This window comes from Hibiscus syriacus, unplaced genomic scaffold (assembly GCF_006381635.1).
Source record: "Hibiscus syriacus cultivar Baekdansim isolate YM2019G1 unplaced genomic scaffold, ASM638163v2 tig00112686_pilon, whole genome shotgun sequence".
Taxonomy (NCBI): Eukaryota; Viridiplantae; Streptophyta; class Magnoliopsida; order Malvales; family Malvaceae; genus Hibiscus; species Hibiscus syriacus.
Genome location: NW_024063383.1, coordinates 172,163 through 185,203, shown reverse-complemented (window position 1 = coordinate 185,203; position 13,041 = coordinate 172,163). Strand labels below are relative to the sequence as shown.

General features: G+C 32.1%; 2 pseudogenes; both read left to right on the top strand.

The window, feature by feature from the left end:
- Positions 1-7,707: 7,707 nt before the first annotated feature.
- Positions 7,708-10,506, top strand: LOC120182526 (annotated as a pseudogene).
- A 540-nt stretch (positions 10,507-11,046) lies between these two features.
- LOC120182523 lies at positions 11,047-13,041 on the top strand (annotated as a pseudogene).

Genomic DNA, 13,041 nt, shown 5'->3' with positions numbered 1-13,041 from the left:
AAAAATCCTACCCCCATGATATCTACCCCACATGCTTTAATTCCTACCCGGACATGATCTCTATCCCGCATGCTAATTTCAAACAAATCCTAACCGCATTTGTCTAGTTCGCATGCTTTTGAGCAGAAAATAAAGTAGGAAATAAAACAGCTTAGGGTTTGGAATGAGGTTTTGGGGTGGGCTCTAATTCCCTGCACTCTCCCGGTTTAGGTTCTAAAAATGGTACTCGAGTTCTCCTTGCTGGTGCCCCATTGGGCTTGCCAGACCCTTAGTCCTAAACCCATCACAGGCTTGTGTGACTAAGTTAAACTTGAGAGGAAACATTCCCCTATGCTCATACGGAGAATAAATTCACACGAAGACATAAGGTATATGAATCCCGAAGGTTACTTGCTAGGCCCATACGGAGAATAAATTCCCACGAATGCGTCGCTTTCGCCCCCACTTAAAGGGTTCGGAGCTCGGGTATAGAGCCAGAGACGACAATTTTGAAAAATATCTGAAATCATTAAAAAACGTTAGTACAACTATTTATTTTAAAAAAAATCAACGATAAATAATAAGAATCGAATAAATAAATTAAAATTTAAACTTGTAATTTTCGCTAAAAAAGACAACCAGAAATTAATTTCGGCTTGACTCACTTACCTGTCCCTAGCGGAGTCGCCAAGCTGTCGGAACCGTCTTTCGGTTGGGCCCGAAATTGGCCTTCGACTTGGATTAAATGAATTGGAGTCGCCACTGATTATTTTAAAGAGATATTAGGTAGATCGGACACCATCTTACCTGATTTACGTTATACTAGAAACGTGTCGGGTTCGGGAGTCGGTTACGATCAAGGAAGGATTAGCACCCTTGAACCGCCCTTTCGGTACCAATTAATTTTTGGTTGTCTTAATTGCGAAAATTAGAAATTTAAATTAAAATTTGAAATATTCGATTTGAATTACTTACCTCGTATGATTTGAAAGCGTACCCATAAAAAGTCAAGACACTTGTTAGAAGGAAAAAATTAATGAAAATAAATAAAATAAAAAAAACAATTAAAAAACAAATGAAATAAATAAGATAAGATAAGATAAAGAAAATAAATAAATAAAATAAAGTTAAATAGGATAAATAATAAAGGAAAAAATAATAAAAATATAAAGAAAAAGAACAAGGGAAAAAATAAAATATATAATAAAAAATAAAAAAATAAAACTAGAAACTAGAAATTAGAAATAAAAAAATAAATACAATAAAGATAAAAAATTAAATAAATTAAATAAATAAAAGAGAGTATATATAATGATAATAATAATAAAGGGAAAAAATAATATATATATATATATACACGTATAAACAAAGTAATAGAAATAAAAGAAATAAAATAATAAAAATAAAGAAATAAAAATAATAAAATGATTAAAAAATAAAATATAATATATATATATATATATATGTAATATCGTATAAATAAAAAAATAAGAAATAAAATAAAATAAATAAAATAATAATAATAAAGATAAAAGGATTAAATTAAAAGGGAGACAAAATTAGGGGATGAATTTAAAAGGAAAATTGGCATGTAAATTCGATCTAGGGGCGAAACGAATACTATAAAAAATGTGGGACCTGAAAGGGGATTAACCCCTAAGATAAATGAATAAAGCATGAAGTTTCTAGACTCTAGGGACCTGACATGTGATTTACCCAAAATAAGTAAAATGAAATACTCCCCCATTATATTCCTGTAACGTGTGAACACAAAAAATCCAGCCCCCTTCTTTATTTCAATTCCAGTATTTTCATCTCCTTTCCAACAACCTCCCAGCTTCCTCATCAGCTTGTGCGGTCTGCTTCTGAGCTTCTTTCGCCTTTAAAGCCTCTGTATATTGCTCGGTCGAGCCCTTTTCGTCTTCTCAGAGTTCAAACAAAGTGAAATAGAATATGCAAGCAACAAAACCCAGCCGAAATAAAGGTAAAAATTATACCTTTTTTATATAGCTTCAAGATTGGTACAAAAGCTTCGATCTCATTGGTCGTAGGATTTTTTCTTCTCGTAATCGTATGATCTTGTGTGTGTAATGGTGTTGATTTACATGGGTATTTATAAGGTTCTGTGAATCCTACTTTTAAGAGTTTAAATCCTAGTGAAATACTGATATTTGGGTTCGTTCCTATTTCATGCGTGTACGATGCCTTAAGAACCGGGTAGTTGATCGAGAACCCGAAATAATAAAAAATTTTGTTTTTATTTAATAAAAACAATGATTTAATTTGAAAAAAATAATATATAGAGGGGTATTATTATAATTATTCATAAATATATAAAGTAAAATTATATTTTTTTCAGACCGGGTCAAGTATTTTCACCATAAACCCGAATCCGACCCGACCTTAACATCACCTTTAAAAATTTTTTGACAAGAACCCAAACTTTTTTAAAAAAAATCCGACCTTATCGGGTCGGAATCTATCGGCTCTGTCCCATGCTCATCCCTAATTATTTCATAGGTTAAAAAAAATTAAAAGTACATTTTATTTGAATCCATCCCTCCATCCAAAAACATTAATTAGTTAATATCAATTAATTAGGCAATCGGATCTAATTAATATAATTACCTACTACTACTTAATTAACGTGTGGTTGTGGGAATCTGTATGGGGCACGCAGCAGATACTGCAACGTGGTTCATATGGGAGCCGACACATCTACTCTCTCACTGCCAACTGCAAGTATTCCAAAAGCACCTCCACGTTTCAAATACCTAACAATTTAATGTCATGTTCGTTTTATATAAATCGGGTAATGTAATGTTACTTAATATAATCAGTAAAGGAAATTCGAATTTTAAAATAAATATAATCATTCTAAAAAAAAAATTAGATCAGTCATTGATCATTATAAGTGAGACCCTTAAAGATTTAAACTTTAAATATTGTCTATCGATTTAATATTTCATATTACTAGATAATATAAAAAATGTTATTAGGTTCTAGTAGTATAAGCTATTAAATCCTTTGAACAATGTTCAATATTACAATTTTAATATTGTGAATGAAACAAATTTATATGATTTAATAGGTAAATAGAACGGATACTAAAGATCATATAGAAAATAATAAGTTAACATTTTAACTAGAATTGTCATACTTATATTTTATGATTTTACAATTTCTTACATATTTTTTACTTTTTATAATTATTATCATTTATATAAATTTATTTCATTATTTTGTTATTTAAAGAATTTTATTAAAAATAGGGTTTTTTTACAATTATCTATTATTTATAACTTCTAAAAAGAATAAATTTCAATCAATCATTTATTTACTCGCTAGTATATTAACGATCAATAAAAATAATCATGTAATCGTCGTAATATTTAATGATGAATAAAAAGTTATTTTGTCACCGCCAAAAATATAAAATACTTGTACATATGTCTTACATAGGTTTGAGGACAGATAATATTTGTACATAACAAACTGTCACCGGCTAACGTTTGAATGGCTGAAAATGTTTACATACGACAGTATTAATATACTACTAAAAAAATATTATCGGTTTTATTATTGTTTAAATAATAAAATCGGTAAAAAATGACCGGAAATATTATTAGACGTTACCGGTTTGTTATTAGTGGATGTTTTGACCGGAATTAGTAAAATGACCGAACATATTATTAGGTGCTACCAGTTTTATTATTGTTGAACACTTTTACCGGAATTTAAAAAAAATGATGTTTTAGAAGAAAAAATTTAAATTTTTTTTACTAATTTTATTATTTAAATAATAATAAAATCGGTAGCACCATGTTTAAGTATTATATTAAGGCACATTAACTAACTTTAAGTTTAGTTTTTTGCTTTTTGTGGCGTTGTTAACCTATCCATCGAACATTCAAAACTCTCGCCTTTCGGTGGGAGTTTTCTAAGTCAACATGCGGGTCACTCCCCCGCCATTGCATGGAAGTTTCATCACCTACTCTAAACCTTTCATTTTAATTACAGGAGAGGGTCGGCTTTGCTCACTAGTACGAACACTTCTTTAATATATATTTAAATAAATTTATAAAATTTTAATAATAAATATACAAAAAGATATCTAGAATATATAATAATTTAAAATTTGTAGGAGAATAATTGCGTTCGGTCGCCCTCCCTCAATTTATTTGTGTTTGTTCATACTGATAGGATAAAACTGCTTAAATAATAATGAAATAGAAAAATGAATGACTCAAATGAGGTGATAAGAAATTTATTTATTCAATTAAGATGTTTGCTACTATACAAATAAAAGACGTGCAAAACACCTAACGTCTTTAGGATGACGTTCAATTAATTGGTAATGATTTTAGACTGCGCAACTCATCGAACAATATAACATAAGAAAAATATTGTATCTCTCCTAAAAATGTTAAGTATTCCTCACGTCTTCTTATTTACATTACATTATTTGAGTCATTCTTTTTTTCCATTATTATCTAAACAGATTATTTATTAATCGATAATTTTTTTATATATCCACATCTCAAAGCAATGCGCATCATTTTTTTAGATGAAAGTAGATTTTAAAATTGTAAAGATTAAAATATTATTTTAATTTACAATTCTTATACGTTTTCAAATATTATATTAAAAATTTTTATGTAATGTGTGAGCTGAATGAATGAGACAGATCAGCACTGACGATTATGCTTATTTTTTTCATTTCCATCACTGAACTCGTTGATTGGTTTAAGAATACGTCACATTTCAATTTTTTTATAATTATTGATATTCGATTATTAATCTATTAATCATAATTAAATATTATAGATGTACGGGTGATCGTTTTAACCTAATTTATTTCATTCGTAAACATTAATATTCAAATCTTTAACTTTACTTGAAAATATAATATCTCATCATACATTATCAATTTATTGTTGGTACGTCACATTTTTTTAAACTAAGCTTTGGATAAAATTTAAAAATGTCTATTTTATTTAAATATATATATATATTTTAAAATATTAAAAGAAAATTTTCTTAAAGGTTAAACTGTTTTCCCCCTACTACTCATATTTAAGCAAAAAAATTTCAACAATTCCTACCTAAAATATTTATTTATTTTTAGATTTGGGACTTAAAGAAAAGAAAAGAAAATAATCAAAGACACGATTTCAAGGTATAGCCTCCTCCATTTAAATTGATATAAATTCTATAACATTTTTATATAATTAACAATTTATAATCATTAATTAAATAATTTATAAATATTTAGTATAAAAACGGATTATGTTAACAACTTCAAAAGGTAGAAATTTGTGATAAATTGATTAATGATGATTTTTTTATAAAAAAAGGATAAACTATAAATCACCAACCTATTGCTTATTTTTTTATTTTGATGAAATTTTTTTTATTTTATTTTTGTAAAAATGACATTAGTATTATGCTTTTTCTTACTTTGTAATCGATTGTTAAACAATTAACGATAATAATGACTTAAATTTTTTTTTTTAGTTTGTTTCTCTCTTCTTATCATTTGTTTGGGTGTTATTTTCAAATAATTTTATTCATATCAAAAGATAATGACAATTAAAAAGTTAGTAACATGTGTCACCATTTTATTCAATTAAAATGAAAATCAAATTTTAGTTTTGGAAAGACAACTAATAAGGAGAAATCAAATATCATAGAAAAAAAAAATAAAAAAAATTAAGTCAACATTGTTATTAATTTTTTAACGGTTAGTGATCAAAATATGAAAAATATAATGTTAGTGATAATTTTATCAAAGAATTATCTCTGTATCCTATTAAACATGTCTCTTATTGACTTTTTAAAAGTTAAACTTTTTAAACTTTGGTTATTATTATTTTAAATATTTTAAACAAATAAATTTTTATATTTTATTAATAATCAATTTTAAACAATAATGACTCAAAGCTAAAAAATCAAAAATAATGAATAAAAAACATATTTAATGAGATAGAATGAATATTATTTTTTTGACCAAAATTAGAAAAAAAACAATAAATTAATGACTAATAGTTTAGCAACAAGTAGTCAATTCGCGTGATTGTAAAGAAAAAGGAAAAGACAACACTCTTTTGAGTAAATTTATAAGTGATGTAGCTGAAATGTTTACGAGGGAATTGAAATATGTAAAGGAATTGAAATCTGTCAGGAATTGAAATCAATTTCATATTCTGTTTGGTTTGTAGACATGTTAGATGAATTTGATTTCAGTAATAAAATAACAGAATTGTCCTTTTTATTTTTTTGATTTTATTTTAGTTTATTTTACAACTTACATATAAAATATATTATAAAAAATTAAAAAAAATATTAAATTTCCATTTTATTTATTGATTATTCATTTCAATCAATTATAAAAACTATGCTAATAAATAATAAGTTAAAATCATCGCAATCAAAAGATGCTAATAAGTTATCAAAAGATAGATTAATATTTCGATACATTTCAATCGAGTATGTTAATTAGTTACCAAAAAATATACCAAAAACTATTTTTATTCAATATATGAATTAGAAACCCGACCCGACACTTCACGAAATAATAAAAAATTATTTTTATTCAATAAAAATATTTACTTAATTGAAAAAAATTATATATATAGGGGTATTATTGTAATTATTCATAAATATATAAAGCAAAATTATATATTTTGTTCGGGTTGGGTCCGGTTTTTTTCACCCTAAACCCGACCCGAATATCACACTTAAAAACCCGACCCGACCCGAATATATGAATTAGAAATCCGACACGACCCGACCCGAATAATAAAAAAATATTTTATTCAATAAAACAGTGACTTAATTGAAAAAAATTATATAGAGAGGTATTATTGTAATTATTCCTAAATATATAAGTAAAATTATATATTTTCGGGTCGGATATTTTCACTCTAAACCCGAACTCGACCCGACCCGAATATCACACTTAAAAAAACTCGATCCGACCAAAATAAAGTTTCACCCGACCCGATCCGAATATATGAATTAGAAACCGACCCAACCCGAAATAATAAAAAAATATTTTTATTCAATATATGAATAAGTTACCAAAAGATTGATGAGAGTAATATGGTCAAATTTCAATTCCCTCTAACAAGGGAATTCAATTCCATCAATTGTTAGATGAAATTTTCTCTTTGATGGAAAATTGAAGTGAGATATTCCAATTCCCTTAAAAATTTGAATCAAATATAAAAAAAATGATGAAATTAATTCTAATTCACATCAATTTCTCAATTCCAACGATTCACGTCAACCAACCACTAAGTTGTTGTCATACATATTTATATATGGCAAAAATTAGAGGTCGAAGTTAGTATCTGTTTGATTTTGCACGGAAACTAGCATTTCCTGAGAAGGAAAGAAAAAACCAAGAAAGAGAAGGAGAACTGAAATCAAAATCCAAAAACCAGCTGAGAAAATCATCAGCAATCTTATATTTGTTTGATTGTCATTACTAAGGTAATATCTCTTGGTTTTTGTTTGATGAAACGAGTCTTAGTGATTTGATATTTTTGGGGTCATCTTTTGATTCTGGGGATATTGCTTTTATTTGATGCTTTTGGTGGATCCAGAATCCATGTTCTTGTTTTTGTTTTGTTTGCTCTATCAATAAATTTGATGTGTTTTTACCATATAAAACGCCTAACTGAGTTGAGTTTTTGTTGCAGTGAAATCAGTGAGTCTTGTTTAATGGGTGTTTCCTTTTCCTTCCCATTTGCCAAATGCAGTGATGTGGAGAACGGCTTAGAATCCATCACCGTGAAGTCCATTAGCTTTGGTGATGATGGAGTTAGAACACCTGTTAGATCCATCAGTTTCAAAGGCTCTGATTCGGAGCCTACGATATTGAAGTCATTAGGTTCCGGGAAGATGATATTGGAGGGGTCTATTAGCTTTAAAGGGAGAGATTTCGAGCGAATTATTTCGTTTAAGTCTCCTTCCTCGGATGAAGCTGTCGATTCGAAGAGCAAAGCAATCGATATTCAATCCCCAAAACCAGATAGTTTAGCAGAGAATCCGAAACCACAGCCGGTATTAGATCCGGATGTACCACAACACGAAGCGGCAATACGATTACAGAAAGTTTACAAGAGCTTTCGAACGAGGAGAAAGCTAGCAGATTGTGCAGTTCTCGTTGAGCAGAGCTGGTGTGTTGTATTTGAATGTTCTATATTATTTCTATTGGTAATTTTGTATTTGTTTTCACGAGGAGAAAGCTAGCAGATTGTGCAGTTCTCGTTGAGCAGAGCTGGTGTGTATTGTATTTGAATGTTCTATATTACCTTTCTATTGGTAATTTTGTATTTGTTTTCCCTAATGCAGTTACTTGTTGTAATGTAGGTAGAAGCTCTTAGATTTTGCTGAACTCAAGAGGAGTTCTATATCGTTCTTTGAATTAGATAAACACGAGACAGCGATTTTGCGTTGGTCGAGAGCAAGAACTAGAGCTGCCAAGGTCGGAAAAGGTTTATCGAAGAATGATAAAGCTCAAAAGCTTGCCTTGCGGCACTGGCTTGAGGCAGTAAGTGGCTTGCAGCAAAAATGAATTTGTTTATGATTGTTCTTCATTATTCATTACTAATTCCGGTTTGTAGTGTTATTCAGATTGATCCGAGACATCGCTATGGACACAATTTAGACTTCTATTATAACCAATGGCGCCATTCTCAGAGTCAAGAACCCTTCTTTTACTGGTAATTTTCTTTAATCGATTGCTTTGGTTCATTAGTAAGACATTTTGATTTCATGAACCTGAAAATGGATATACTTGTTTCTAAAATGCAGGCTGGATATCGGAGAAGGGAAAGAAGTAAATTTAGAGAAGTGTTCTAGATCAAAACTTCAACAACAATGCATCAAATATCTCGGTCCAGTGAGTCTTTATTTCTTTTATACATCAAACTTTATCTCGGTTTAAGTTTGAAATGTTACTGAAACAATGATCCATTGTACAGATGGAAAGGAAGTCCTATGAAGTTATTGTGGTAGATGGAAAATTCATATAAAAGGAAACCGGGAAGGTTCTCCATACTACCAAAGAAAATGGCAATGCTAAGTGGATTTTCGTTCTTAGTACATCGAAGATCCTGTACGTCGGTGTGAAAAAGAAGGGTACATTTCAACATTCTAGCTTCTTGGCTGGAGGTGCCACAGTCACTGCCGGAAGATTAGCTGTTGATAGCGGTGTCCTTAAGGTATAGATATGGATGATATCTTATGTAACTATTTGATACTCTTTTCTTATATCAGCCTCTTAACTATACTTACTATTGCTCTGTTGAACAGGCAGTTTGGCCTCACAGTGGTCATTATCGTCCTACGCCACAAAATTTTAATGATTTCATTTCTTTTCTAAGGGAGAACAACGTTGATCTTACAGATGTTAAGGTAAATATATATACACACATACATGTTGTACGCTTCAAGTATCATTTTGTTTCTTTTTTCTAATTGAAAAGAATTGCTGACAGTGTTTCTTGTTACGTTCAGATGACTCCAGTGGACGAGGAAGAAACCTTGGTTAGCAAGCAAAGTAGTAACCATCTTAGAAGCAACTCATCCGAAGAGGACTTCGTCTTAGAGGCTGAAGAGATTAATGTCAAAGACTCGATCAAAGAGGTTGGTGATTCAAGGGAACAAGAGACTGGTGCAGCTCTTGAGCACCCTAAGCCAAGAAGACTCCTCAGCCTTCGCAGAAAATTGACAAATCTTGAAATTCTGAAAAGAACGGAATTGTTTGAGATGTCAAAAGGTGACTATACAGTTGTTTTGCCGAGTTGCAGCAATAATCTGATGGATTCTGATCTGGAGGATGGTTATGAGACGAAGAGGAAGTCACTGCTTCTGAACAAAAGACCGATGAACATCATGTGGATAATAACGAGGTGGAAGACATTCCCGAAGAATCGATTCTTAAAAGGACTAACTCTAAAGAAAGGAATGAACTCATACCAATTAGGGAAGCAGTTGTCATGCAAGTGGACTACAGGAGCAGGGCCCTGGTTCGGTTGCGTGAGGGACTACCCCTCCGAACTCCAATTCCGGGCATTGGAGCAAGTAAGCTTGTCCCCAAGCAGTTCTGGCAACCCAAAATTATACTTTTCTCCGAGGCCAGCTAGTAGCCTGAGTCCCAAAGTTCCCACACCAGCAGGTGCCTGAAGAGATGAGAACCCAAAGTTTGCCTGTGCTCAAGAAGGGACATTTGTTACAAAGAAGCATCCATTCCGAAACCAACACTCCCCATTATTAACTGGAGCAGTTGCAGCAAACGGACGATAGCCTAACTCGAGTACTTTCCCTGATTCCCCCATTAATTCGATCGAATCGAGTGTGAATATAAGTAGAAAAGATGATGTAGGAATTCTTTTTTGTCTTTCTTTTCAGTACTGTCCTTGTGTGTACACATTTTTAAATATGTTCATTTTGTAACAAAATATGCATGACAAATTGTAGGAATTCTGGGTTTCATGCCCTTTTAATTACAAGAGGAAAGAAAATCTCCTCTCTTTTTTGGGGCAAAGCAGGTTTATAAATTGTAAGTTTGTATGGATTTTATACACATTGCTTCAGTAATTTGTTAAATTAATATTTTTGTTAATCATTGCTTTTCTTATTAAATTAATAAAATACACATGATCTTTTTTGCAATTCTTGCTCAATCGATTTGATCTGATAATTAATTTTACTATTTAAATAATAAAATATAAAAATAATTTTATATTAGTATTTATGCTTTTAAATAAATTTAAATGAAAATTATTTTTATTATTTAATACTCCTAGGAATTTTGCTCATTTAAATTCATTCATGGAATTTTTTTTAAATCCAATGTTTATATTGATTTATTTTTACTTGGGAAGACCTGTGAGCATGTAAGAGGTCCAAGTGAAAGCGAAAGCGAAGCGTATCATCTTTCACAAAAATCACTTCTGTATTCCCCAATAGGCCATTATACCCAGATCTCCTTTCATTCTCTCCCCTTTGCTGCCATTGTTGTCTTTACTTTCACAGTGGATCTGCTTGCTTTCACTGAAAGACCCCATTAATCATTCATTTGTAAGTATAATCCAAGTCTCTTAGCTTCCCCCCTCCCTTCGTTTCTTGCATTGCCCTTAAAATTTGATTAGTTTTTGGTATTGGGTTTTTAAAAACAAACGAAACCCTTGAAGGAATCGGATTAGTATTTCCATTTTCGTTGGTTTATCTGGAGACCTGATTACTTTCTGGGATTGGGTTTTCGAAGATCTGCGAAAACACATGAAGGAATCCGACTTAAGCACTGAGCCAATCGGACAGAATCTGATAAAACTGATAAGCAATCTTTGTTTCTCAGTTTTTTGTGTTCTTGGTGTTGATATTTACGGTTATTGCCATCACTTACCATCCCCCAGATCCATGGCTGGAATCAGCTCCGGCCTTTACCAAACTCTTCACTCAAACTGAGAATGCCACTTTAAAAAACGATGATTCTATCCTTAAAACCGGCGAGGATTTACCTGTCGTTTCAGCTCCTACAGTGCCCCCTGCTTTGGCAATAAATCCCATCACTGAATCAGTGATCAAGAAGTCCGAAGAGAAAATGTCGAATTTGAGCCTGAAATCGGATTGTGAGGATGTCGGGGCTGTGAATTGTTCGGATCCATGTGTTTGCTATCGGTTGAGAGATTCAATTTGAAAATTTTCAAGTTTGTTGTGTTTCTGGAGTATCAAACTCCGGTCAGTGGATCGAAACCGGATGAATGTGATGTGGCTTGGAGGTTTAGGAACAAGAAAGAAAATCGTGGAGAAAATACAGGGATTTTAGAAGGTTCAAGTTTGGGATCGGAGAGAGCTGTACCTATACCGTGGTTCATGCCGGTGGCTGGCATTCGGGGATTAATGCGCGGAGGCCTAGGAACACCCCAATGAGTGGTGGGAATCCGAAACTCACGCCATCTATACGTGATGAAGAGATAAATGATACTATTCCGACGTTGGGTTCGGATATGAACTTTAGAAAAGGGAAGTATTTGTATTATGCACGGGGAGGGGATTACTGCAAGGGAATGAATCATTACTTGTGGACTTTATTGTGTGGTTTAGGGGAGGCTATGTATTTGAATAGGACATTTGTGATGTTGGATTTGAGCATATGCTTATCGGCATCTTATAATCCAAGCAATAAGGACGAGGAGGGAAAAGATTTCCGGTATTATTTTGATTTTGAGCATCTTAAGGTGGTAGCATCCGTCGTTGAGGAGAGTGAGTTCTTGAGAGCTTGGAAGAAATGGAATAGGGGCCATAAAAGAAAAGTACCTGTCAAGAAGGTGACAAGCTATAAAGTCACACCGATGCAACTTAAGGCGAAGAACAAGAGCACAATCATTTGGAGGCAGTTCGATTCACCCGAGCCTGAAAACTATTGGTACAGGGTATGTGAGGGCAAGCAGCTAAGTACATTCAGAGGCCATTGCATGCTTTATGGAAATCGAAGAGATTGATGAACATAGTGACCGAGATCAGTGAACAAATGGATTGGGATTTCGATGCTGTGCATGTGGTTCGAGGGGAGAAGGCACAAAACAAAGAACTCTGGGCACACTTGGATTCGGGTACATCCCCCGATGCTTCTCACGAAGCTTAAAGAAATGGTTCAGCCTTGGACGAACCTTTACATAGCAACGAACGAACCATTCTACAATTACTTCGATAAATTGAGGTCTCAATACAAGGTCCATTTGCTTGATGATTACAAGGAATTATGGAGCAACACGAGTGAGTGGTACAACGGGACAACACAGCTGAATGATGGAAAACCCGTCGAGTTTGATGGATACATGAGAGTCGCTGTCGACACGGAAGTACTTTACCGGGCAAAGACACGAGTAGAAACCTTTTACAACTTAACCAAAGATTGCAAGGATGGGATCAATACATGCTGATCAGGTTGTGAGCTACCCTTATCTGTATTTTCCTTTTGTTATGTCTTCCAATTTTCTTGATTCTGGTACAAAAGATTAATTCAGCCTTCCTGTGTTTCCTTGT